Below are 12,282 nucleotides of genomic sequence, written 5' to 3'. Positions count from 1 at the left end.
CAGCAGGTATATTATACTCTTATACATTTGCAGCAGGCAATTTATATGCATTCTATGCAGCACACACATAATCACATCACTGCTGAATGCACAGTACATGCACATTAAGCTCTGCTATGCATGCACACAGCTCTGCTACATACATACAAACAGCTCAGTTACACACAGCGGTCTTACATACACACATCTCTGTTACATACATTCACACACCTCTGCAGCATACACAGAGCTCAGCTACATACAAACACACAACTCTCCTACAGTCACAAACATAGCTTTCCTATCTACACACATCTCTCATATATACACATACAGCTCCACTATGTACACTCAACACTGATATATATATATATATATATATATATATATATATATACATATACATACAAACGCCCTTAAAAACAGACATACACGCAACAACTGTATATATTACCACATTTTGAAATTCCGTTCAGGAATGTGACTGATCACATGATGTGAAAGGTCCTTCAGCTAAACAGGAACGTTCAGTTTCCTTACAAGTCCCAGTATCTTTCTCTCCAGTACCACACCGATCAGATAGATCAGTGAAGGGCAAGCACAGAGAGAACAGTTCTCTCATTGATCAGGAAGGATGCTGTCAGCATTCTCCTCATTCTGAATACGCTGCCTCCGGACTGTAAGAATAATACATATTTTAGCAAGTTTTTTCATTGCTAAAAAGTACGTCTTATTGTCTAATAGATACTGGTGTTAAAAATTACATTTGTTTACAATGCATTTTTGCCATGTATGTTATAACGGGTCAAAACCAAGAGTTTTACCATGCTGAGTTTTTTTGTGGTGCCTTTAGGCACTGATAAATTGTCACACTCTTCCTATAATTTTAATATTCTTCCAGTAAACTTTATAAGCCTGACAGCCTTTCTAGAAGACATATTGAGATGCATTTAAGTATTTGGGACCTGTTAAATACGACTGATGGTGCCCAGTTCAGTAGATGTACGGATGTTATAGGTGAAGGCCATGTCATTATGTACTACTACCTACTAAAAAAATGAAGTAGTGTAGATCGGGCATAGAGAAAATGGAAGTTTACAAAAAAATATTACAACTATTGTTTAATAGACAATCATCACATGTAGAGTTTGCATGATTTACCTTGCTGGTACTTTATCTAAATTAGAAGCAAATTGTTTGAAGATTACTTCTACCTAAATGGCAGAAAATGCACCTATCTTGGTGATGGATAGGACAGCTTGAGGGGATATGGAGGAGGCTGTTTTTATGATAGGTGTCGTTTAAACATTTTGCTACTAATTTATGGAAAGTATCATATTTTTCTTACTATTGAACTCCCCTTAAATTAAATCACACTCCAGGTTAAATTTCCTGGAGGTATAAATTTGTGGAGGATTTGATAATACTACCGTTAATGATGTAAGGTAGAATAGTGTGGATAGAGATCTAATGTTAGTGTTTCTCTGCAGCAGGTATATTATACTCTTATACATTTGCAGCAGGCAATTTATATGCATTCTATGCAGCACACACATAATCACATCACTGCTGAATGCACAGTACATGCACATTAAGCTCTGCTATGCATGCACACAGCTCTGCTACATACATACAAACAGCTCAGTTACACACAGCGGTCTTACATACACACATCTCTGTTACATACATTCACACACCTCTGCAGCATACACAGAGCTCAGCTACATACAAACACACAACTCTCCTACAGTCACAAACATAGCTTTCCTATCTACACACATCTCTCATATATACACATACAGCTCCACTATGTACACTCAACACTGATATATATATATATATATATATATATATATACATATACATACAAACGCCCATAAAAACAGACATACACGCAACAACTGTATATATTACCACATTTTGAAATTCCGTTCAGGAATGTGACTGATCACATGATGTGAAAGGTCCTTCAGCTAAACAGGAACGTTCAGTTTCCTTACAAGTCCCAGTATCTTTCTCTCCAGTACCACACCGATCAGATAGATCAGTGAAGGGCAAGCACAGAGAGAACAGTTCTCTCATTGATCAGGAAGGATGCTGTCAGCATTCTCCTCATTCTGAATACGCTGCCTCCGGACTGTAAGAATAATACATATTTTAGCAAGTTTTTTCATTGCTAAAAAGTACGTCTTATTGTCTAATAGATACTGGTGTTAAAAATTACATTTGTTTACAATGCATTTTTGCCATGTATGTTATAACGGGTCAAAACCAAGAGTTTTACCATGCTGAGTTTTTTTGTGGTGCCTTTAGGCACTGATAAATTGTCACACTCTTCCTATAATTTTAATATTCTTCCAGTAAACTTTATAAGCCTGACAGCCTTTCTAGAAGACATATTGAGATGCATTTAAGTATTTGGGACCTGTTAAATACGACTGATGGTGCCCAGTTCAGTAGATGTACGGATGTTATAGGTGAAGGCCATGTCATTATGTACTACTACCTATTAAAAAAATGAAGTAGTGTAGGTCGGGCATAGAGAAAATGGAAGTTTACAAAAAAATATTACAACTATTGTTTAATAGACAATCATCACATGTAGAGTTTGCATGATTTACCTTGCTGGTACTTTATCTAAATTAGAAGCAAATTGTTTGAAGATTACTTCTACCTAAATGGCAGAAAATGCACCTATCTTGGTGATGGATAGGACAGCTTGAGGGGATATGGAGGAGGCTGTTTTTATGATAGGTGTCGTTTAAACATTTTGCTACTAATTTATGGAAAGTATCATATTTTTCTTACTATTGAACTCCCTTTAAATTAAATCACACTCCAGGTTAAATTTCCTGGAGGTATAAATTTGTGGAGGATTTGATAATACTACCTTTAATGATGTAAGGTAGAATAGTGTGGATAGAGATCTAATGTTAGTGTTTCTCTCCAGCAGGTATATTATACTCATATACATTTGCAGCAGGCAATTTATATGCATTCTATGCAGCACACACATAATCACATCACTGCTGAATGCACAGTACATGCACATTAAGCTCTGCTATGCATGCACGCTGCTCTGCTACATGCATACAAACAGCTCAGTTACACACAGCGGTCTTACATACACACATCTCTGTTACATACATACACACACCTCCGCAGCATACACACAGCTCAGCTACATACAAACACACAACTCTCCTACAGTCACAAACATAGCTTTCCTATCTACACACATCTCTCATATATACACATACAGCTCCACTATGTACACTCAACACTGATATATATATATATATATATATATATATATATATATATATATACATATACATACAAACGCCCATAAAAACAGACATACACGCAACAACTGTATATATTACCACATTTTGAAATTCCGTTCAGGAATGTGACTGATCACATGATGTGAAAGGTCCTTCAGCTAAACAGGAACGTTCAGTTTCCTTACAAGTCCCAGTATCTTTCTCTCCAGTACCACACCGATCAGATAGATCAGTGAAGGGCAAGCACAGAGAGAACAGTTCTCTCATTGATCAGGAAGGATGCTGTCAGCATTCTCCTCATTCTGAATACGCTGCCTCCGGACTGTAAGAATAATACATATTTTAGCAAGTTTTTTCATTGCTAAAAAGTACGTCTTATTGTCTAATAGATACTGGTGTTAAAAATTACATTTGTTTACAATGCATTTTTGCCATGTATGTTATAACGGGTCAAAACCAAGAGTTTTACCATGCTGAGTTTTTTTGTGGTGCCTTTAGGCACTGATAAATTGTCACACTCTTCCTATAATTTTAATATTCTTCCAGTAAACTTTATAAGCCTGACAGCCTTTCTAGAAGACATATTGAGATGCATTTAAGTATTTGGGACCTGTTAAATACGACTGATGGTGCCCAGTTCAGTAGATGTACGGATGTTATAGGTGAAGGCCATGTCATTATGTACTACTACCTACTAAAAAAATGAAGTAGTGTAGATCGGGCATAGAGAAAATGGAAGTTTACAAAAAAATATTACAACTATTGTTTAATAGACAATCATCACATGTAGAGTTTGCATGATTTACCTTGCTGGTACTTTATCTAAATTAGAAGCAAATTGTTTGAAGATTACTTCTACCTAAATGGCAGAAAATGCACCTATCTTGGTGATGGATAGGACAGCTTGAGGGGATATGGAGGAGGCTGTTTTTATGATAGGTGTCGTTTAAACATTTTGCTACTAATTTATGGAAAGTATCATATTTTTCTTACTATTGAACTCCCCTTAAATTAAATCACACTCCAGGTTAAATTTCCTGGAGGTATAAATTTGTGGAGGATTTGATAATACTACCGTTAATGATGTAAGGTAGAATAGTGTGGATAGAGATCTAATGTTAGTGTTTCTCTGCAGCAGGTATATTATACTCTTATACATTTGCAGCAGGCAATTTATATGCATTCTATGCAGCACACACATAATCACATCACTGCTGAATGCACAGTACATGCACATTAAGCTCTGCTATGCATGCACACAGCTCTGCTACATACATACAAACAGCTCAGTTACACACAGCGGTCTTACATACACACATCTCTGTTACATACATTCACACACCTCTGCAGCATACACAGAGCTCAGCTACATACAAACACACAACTCTCCTACAGTCACAAACATAGCTTTCCTATCTACACACATCTCTCATATATACACATACAGCTCCACTATGTACACTCAACACTGATATATATATATATATATATATATATATATATATATATATATATATACATACAAACGCCCATAAAAACAGACATACACGCAACAACTGTATATATTACCACATTTTGAAATTCCGTTCAGGAATGTGACTGATCACATGATGTGAAAGGTCCTTCAGCTAAACAGGAACGTTCAGTTTCCTTACAAGTCCCAGTATCTTTCTCTCCAGTACCACACCGATCAGATAGATCAGTGAAGGGCAAGCACAGAGAGAACAGTTCTCTCATTGATCAGGAAGGATGCTGTCAGCATTCTCCTCATTCTGAATACGCTGCCTCCGGACTGTAAGAATAATACATATTTTAGCAAGTTTTTTCATTGCTAAAAAGTACGTCTTATTGTCTAATAGATACTGGTGTTAAAAATTACATTTGTTTACAATGCATTTTTGCCATGTATGTTATAACGGGTCAAAACCAAGAGTTTTACCATGCTGAGTTTTTTTGTGGTGCCTTTAGGCACTGATAAATTGTCACACTCTTCCTATAATTTTAATATTCTTCCAGTAAACTTTATAAGCCTGACAGCCTTTCTAGAAGACATATTGAGATGCATTTAAGTATTTGGGACCTGTTAAATACGACTGATGGTGCCCAGTTCAGTAGATGTACGGATGTTATAGGTGAAGGCCATGTCATTATGTACTACTACCTATTAAAAAAATGAAGTAGTGTAGGTCGGGCATAGAGAAAATGGAAGTTTACAAAAAAATATTACAACTATTGTTTAATAGACAATCATCACATGTAGAGTTTGCATGATTTACCTTGCTGGTACTTTATCTAAATTAGAAGCAAATTGTTTGAAGATTACTTCTACCTAAATGGCAGAAAATGCACCTATCTTGGTGATGGATAGGACAGCTTGAGGGGATATGGAGGAGGCTGTTTTTATGATAGGTGTCGTTTAAACATTTTGCTACTAATTTATGGAAAGTATCATATTTTTCTTACTATTGAACTCCCTTTAAATTAAATCACACTCCAGGTTAAATTTCCTGGAGGTATAAATTTGTGGAGGATTTGATAATACTACCTTTAATGATGTAAGGTAGAATAGTGTGGATAGAGATCTAATGTTAGTGTTTCTCTCCAGCAGGTATATTATACTCATATACATTTGCAGCAGGCAATTTATATGCATTCTATGCAGCACACACATAATCACATCACTGCTGAATGCACAGTACATGCACATTAAGCTCTGCTATGCATGCACGCTGCTCTGCTACATGCATACAAACAGCTCAGTTACACACAGCGGTCTTACATACACACATCTCTGTTACATACATACACACACCTCCGCAGCATACACACAGCTCAGCTACATACAAACACACAACTCTCCTACAGTCACAAACATAGCTTTCCTATCTACACACATCTCTCATATATACACATACAGCTCCACTATGTACACTCAACACTGATATATATATATATATATATATATATATATATATATATATATATATATATATACATATACATACAAACTCCCATAAAAACAGACATACACGCAACAACTGTATATATTACCACATTTTGAAATTCCGTTCAGGAATGTGACTGATCACATGATGTGAAAGGTCCTTCAGCTAAACAGGAACGTTCAGTTTCCTTACAAGTCCCAGTATCTTTCTCTCCAGTACCACACCGATCAGATAGATCAGTGAAGGGCAAGCACAGAGAGAACAGTTCTCTCATTGATCAGGAAGGATGCTGTCAGCATTCTCCTCATTCTGAATACGCTGCCTCCGGACTGTAAGAATAATACATATTTTAGCAAGTTTTTTCATTGCTAAAAAGTACGTCTTATTGTCTAATAGATACTGGTGTTAAAAATTACATTTGTTTACAATGCATTTTTGCCATGTATGTTATAACGGGTCAAAACCAAGAGTTTTACCATGCTGAGTTTTTTTGTGGTGCCTTTAGGCACTGATAAATTGTCACACTCTTCCTATAATTTTAATATTCTTCCAGTAAACTTTATAAGCCTGACAGCCTTTCTAGAAGACATATTGAGATGCATTTAAGTATTTGGGACCTGTTAAATACGACTGATGGTGCCCAGTTCAGTAGATGTACGGATGTTATAGGTGAAGGCCATGTCATTATGTACTACTACCTACTAAAAAAATGAAGTAGTGTAGATCGGGCATAGAGAAAATGGAAGTTTACAAAAAAATATTACAACTATTGTTTAATAGACAATCATCACATGTAGAGTTTGCATGATTTACCTTGCTGGTACTTTATCTAAATTAGAAGCAAATTGTTTGAAGATTACTTCTACCTAAATGGCAGAAAATGCACCTATCTTGGTGATGGATAGGACAGCTTGAGGGGATATGGAGGAGGCTGTTTTTATGATAGGTGTCGTTTAAACATTTTGCTACTAATTTATGGAAAGTATCATATTTTTCTTACTATTGAACTCCCCTTAAATTAAATCACACTCCAGGTTAAATTTCCTGGAGGTATAAATTTGTGGAGGATTTGATAATACTACCGTTAATGATGTAAGGTAGAATAGTGTGGATAGAGATCTAATGTTAGTGTTTCTCTGCAGCAGGTATATTATACTCTTATACATTTGCAGCAGGCAATTTATATGCATTCTATGCAGCACACACATAATCACATCACTGCTGAATGCACAGTACATGCACATTAAGCTCTGCTATGCATGCACACAGCTCTGCTACATACATACAAACAGCTCAGTTACACACAGCGGTCTTACATACACACATCTCTGTTACATACATTCACACACCTCTGCAGCATACACAGAGCTCAGCTACATACAAACACACAACTCTCCTACAGTCACAAACATAGCTTTCCTATCTACACACATCTCTCATATATACACATACAGCTCCACTATGTACACTCAACACTGATATATATATATATATATATATATATATATATACATATACATACAAACGCCCTTAAAAACAGACATACACGCAACAACTGTATATATTACCACATTTTGAAATTCCGTTCAGGAATGTGACTGATCACATGATGTGAAAGGTCCTTCAGCTAAACAGGAATGTTCAGTTTCCTTACAAGTCCCAGTATCTTTCTCTCCAGTACCACACCGATCAGATAGATCAGTGAAGGGCAAGCACAGAGAGAACAGTTCTCTCATTGATCAGGAAGGATGCTGTCAGCATTCTCCTCATTCTGAATACGCTGCCTCCGGACTGTAAGAATAATACATATTTTAGCAAGTTTTTTCATTGCTAAAAAGTACGTCTTATTGTCTAATAGATACTGGTGTTAAAAATTACATTTGTTTACAATGCATTTTTGCCATGTATGTTATAACGGGTCAAAACCAAGAGTTTTACCATGCTGAGTTTTTTTGTGGTGCCTTTAGGCACTGATAAATTGTCACACTCTTCCTATAATTTTAATATTCTTCCAGTAAACTTTATAAGCCTGACAGCCTTTCTAGAAGACATATTGAGATGCATTTAAGTATTTGGGACCTGTTAAATACGACTGATGGTGCCCAGTTCAGTAGATGTACGGATGTTATAGGTGAAGGCCATGTCATTATGTACTACTACCTACTAAAAAAATGAAGTAGTGTAGATCGGGCATAGAGAAAATGGAAGTTTACAAAAAAATATTACAACTATTGTTTAATAGACAATCATCACATGTAGAGTTTGCATGATTTACCTTGCTGGTACTTTATCTAAATTAGAAGCAAATTGTTTGAAGATTACTTCTACCTAAATGGCAGAAAATGCACCTATCTTGGTGATGGATAGGACAGCTTGAGGGGATATGGAGGAGGCTGTTTTTATGATAGGTGTCGTTTAAACATTTTGCTACTAATTTATGGAAAGTATCATATTTTTCTTACTATTGAACTCCCCTTAAATTAAATCACACTCCAGGTTAAATTTCCTGGAGGTATAAATTTGTGGAGGATTTGATAATACTACCGTTAATGATGTAAGGTAGAATAGTGTGGATAGAGATCTAATGTTAGTGTTTCTCTGCAGCAGGTATATTATACTCTTATACATTTGCAGCAGGCAATTTATATGCATTCTATGCAGCACACACATAATCACATCACTGCTGAATGCACAGTACATGCACATTAAGCTCTGCTATGCATGCACACAGCTCTGCTACATACATACAAACAGCTCAGTTACACACAGCGGTCTTACATACACACATCTCTGTTACATACATTCACACACCTCTGCAGCATACACAGAGCTCAGCTACATACAAACACACAACTCTCCTACAGTCACAAACATAGCTTTCCTATCTACACACATCTCTCATATATACACATACAGCTCCACTATGTACACTCAACACTGATATATATATATATATATATATATATATATATATATATACATATACATACAAACGCCCTTAAAAACAGACATACACGCAACAACTGTATATATTACCACATTTTGAAATTCCGTTCAGGAATGTGACTGATCACATGATGTGAAAGGTCCTTCAGCTAAACAGGAACGTTCAGTTTCCTTACAAGTCCCAGTATCTTTCTCTCCAGTACCACACCGATCAGATAGATCAGTGAAGGGCAAGCACAGAGAGAACAGTTCTCTCATTGATCAGGAAGGATGCTGTCAGCATTCTCCTCATTCTGAATACGCTGCCTCCGGACTGTAAGAATAATACATATTTTAGCAAGTTTTTTCATTGCTAAAAAGTACGTCTTATTGTCTAATAGATACTGGTGTTAAAAATTACATTTGTTTACAATGCATTTTTGCCATGTATGTTATAACGGGTCAAAACCAAGAGTTTTACCATGCTGAGTTTTTTTGTGGTGCCTTTAGGCACTGATAAATTGTCACACTCTTCCTATAATTTTAATATTCTTCCAGTAAACTTTATAAGCCTGACAGCCTTTCTAGAAGACATATTGAGATGCATTTAAGTATTTGGGACCTGTTAAATACGACTGATGGTGCCCAGTTCAGTAGATGTACGGATGTTATAGGTGAAGGCCATGTCATTATGTACTACTACCTACTAAAAAAATGAAGTAGTGTAGATCGGGCATAGAGAAAATGGAAGTTTACAAAAAAATATTACAACTATTGTTTAATAGACAATCATCACATGTAGAGTTTGCATGATTTACCTTGCTGGTACTTTATCTAAATTAGAAGCAAATTGTTTGAAGATTACTTCTACCTAAATGGCAGAAAATGCACCTATCTTGGTGATGGATAGGACAGCTTGAGGGGATATGGAGGAGGCTGTTTTTATGATAGGTGTCGTTTAAACATTTTGCTACTAATTTATGGAAAGTATCATATTTTTCTTACTATTGAACTCCCCTTAAATTAAATCACACTCCAGGTTAAATTTCCTGGAGGTATAAATTTGTGGAGGATTTGATAATACTACCGTTAATGATGTAAGGTAGAATAGTGTGGATAGAGATCTAATGTTAGTGTTTCTCTGCAGCAGGTATATTATACTCTTATACATTTGCAGCAGGCAATTTATATGCATTCTATGCAGCACACACATAATCACATCACTGCTGAATGCACAGTACATGCACATTAAGCTCTGCTATGCATGCACACAGCTCTGCTACATACATACAAACAGCTCAGTTACACACAGCGGTCTTACATACACACATCTCTGTTACATACATTCACACACCTCTGCAGCATACACAGAGCTCAGCTACATACAAACACACAACTCTCCTACAGTCACAAACATAGCTTTCCTATCTACACACATCTCTCATATATACACATACAGCTCCACTATGTACACTCAACACTGATATATATATATATATATATATATATATATATACATATACATACAAACGCCCATAAAAACAGACATACACGCAACAACTGTATATATTACCACATTTTGAAATTCCGTTCAGGAATGTGACTGATCACATGATGTGAAAGGTCCTTCAGCTAAACAGGAACGTTCAGTTTCCTTACAAGTCCCAGTATCTTTCTCTCCAGTACCACACCGATCAGATAGATCAGTGAAGGGCAAGCACAGAGAGAACAGTTCTCTCATTGATCAGGAAGGATGCTGTCAGCATTCTCCTCATTCTGAATACGCTGCCTCCGGACTGTAAGAATAATACATATTTTAGCAAGTTTTTTCATTGCTAAAAAGTACGTCTTATTGTCTAATAGATACTGGTGTTAAAAATTACATTTGTTTACAATGCATTTTTGCCATGTATGTTATAACGGGTCAAAACCAAGAGTTTTACCATGCTGAGTTTTTTTGTGGTGCCTTTAGGCACTGATAAATTGTCACACTCTTCCTATAATTTTAATATTCTTCCAGTAAACTTTATAAGCCTGACAGCCTTTCTAGAAGACATATTGAGATGCATTTAAGTATTTGGGACCTGTTAAATACGACTGATGGTGCCCAGTTCAGTAGATGTACGGATGTTATAGGTGAAGGCCATGTCATTATGTACTACTACCTATTAAAAAAATGAAGTAGTGTAGGTCGGGCATAGAGAAAATGGAAGTTTACAAAAAAATATTACAACTATTGTTTAATAGACAATCATCACATGTAGAGTTTGCATGATTTACCTTGCTGGTACTTTATCTAAATTAGAAGCAAATTGTTTGAAGATTACTTCTACCTAAATGGCAGAAAATGCACCTATCTTGGTGATGGATAGGACAGCTTGAGGGGATATGGAGGAGGCTGTTTTTATGATAGGTGTCGTTTAAACATTTTGCTACTAATTTATGGAAAGTATCATATTTTTCTTACTATTGAACTCCCTTTAAATTAAATCACACTCCAGGTTAAATTTCCTGGAGGTATAAATTTGTGGAGGATTTGATAATACTACCTTTAATGATGTAAGGTAGAATAGTGTGGATAGAGATCTAATGTTAGTGTTTCTCTCCAGCAGGTATATTATACTCATATACATTTGCAGCAGGCAATTTATATGCATTCTATGCAGCACACACATAATCACATCACTGCTGAATGCACAGTACATGCACATTAAGCTCTGCTATGCATGCACGCTGCTCTGCTACATGCATACAAACAGCTCAGTTACACACAGCGGTCTTACATACACACATCTCTGTTACATACATACACACACCTCCGCAGCATACACACAGCTCAGCTACATACAAACACACAACTAACTCTCCTACAGTCACAAACATAGCTTTCCTATCTACACACATCTCTCATATATACACATACAGCTCCACTATGTACACTCAACACTGATATATATATATATATATATATATATACATATACATACAAACGCCCATAAAAACAGACATACACGCGACAACTGTATATATTACCACATTTTGAAATTCCGTTCAGGAATGTGACTGATCACATGATGTGAAAGGTCCTTCAGCTAAACAGGAACGTTCAGTTTCCTTACAAGTCCCAGTATCTTTCTCTCCAGTAC

Source organism: Phyllobates terribilis, unplaced genomic scaffold (assembly GCF_046119375.1).
Source record: "Phyllobates terribilis strain yellow unplaced genomic scaffold, ASM4611937v1 Scaffold_10__3_contigs__length_209671492, whole genome shotgun sequence".
In the NCBI taxonomy this organism is placed as follows: domain Eukaryota; kingdom Metazoa; phylum Chordata; class Amphibia; order Anura; family Dendrobatidae; genus Phyllobates; species Phyllobates terribilis.
Note: the sequence above shows the minus strand (reverse complement) of the source record.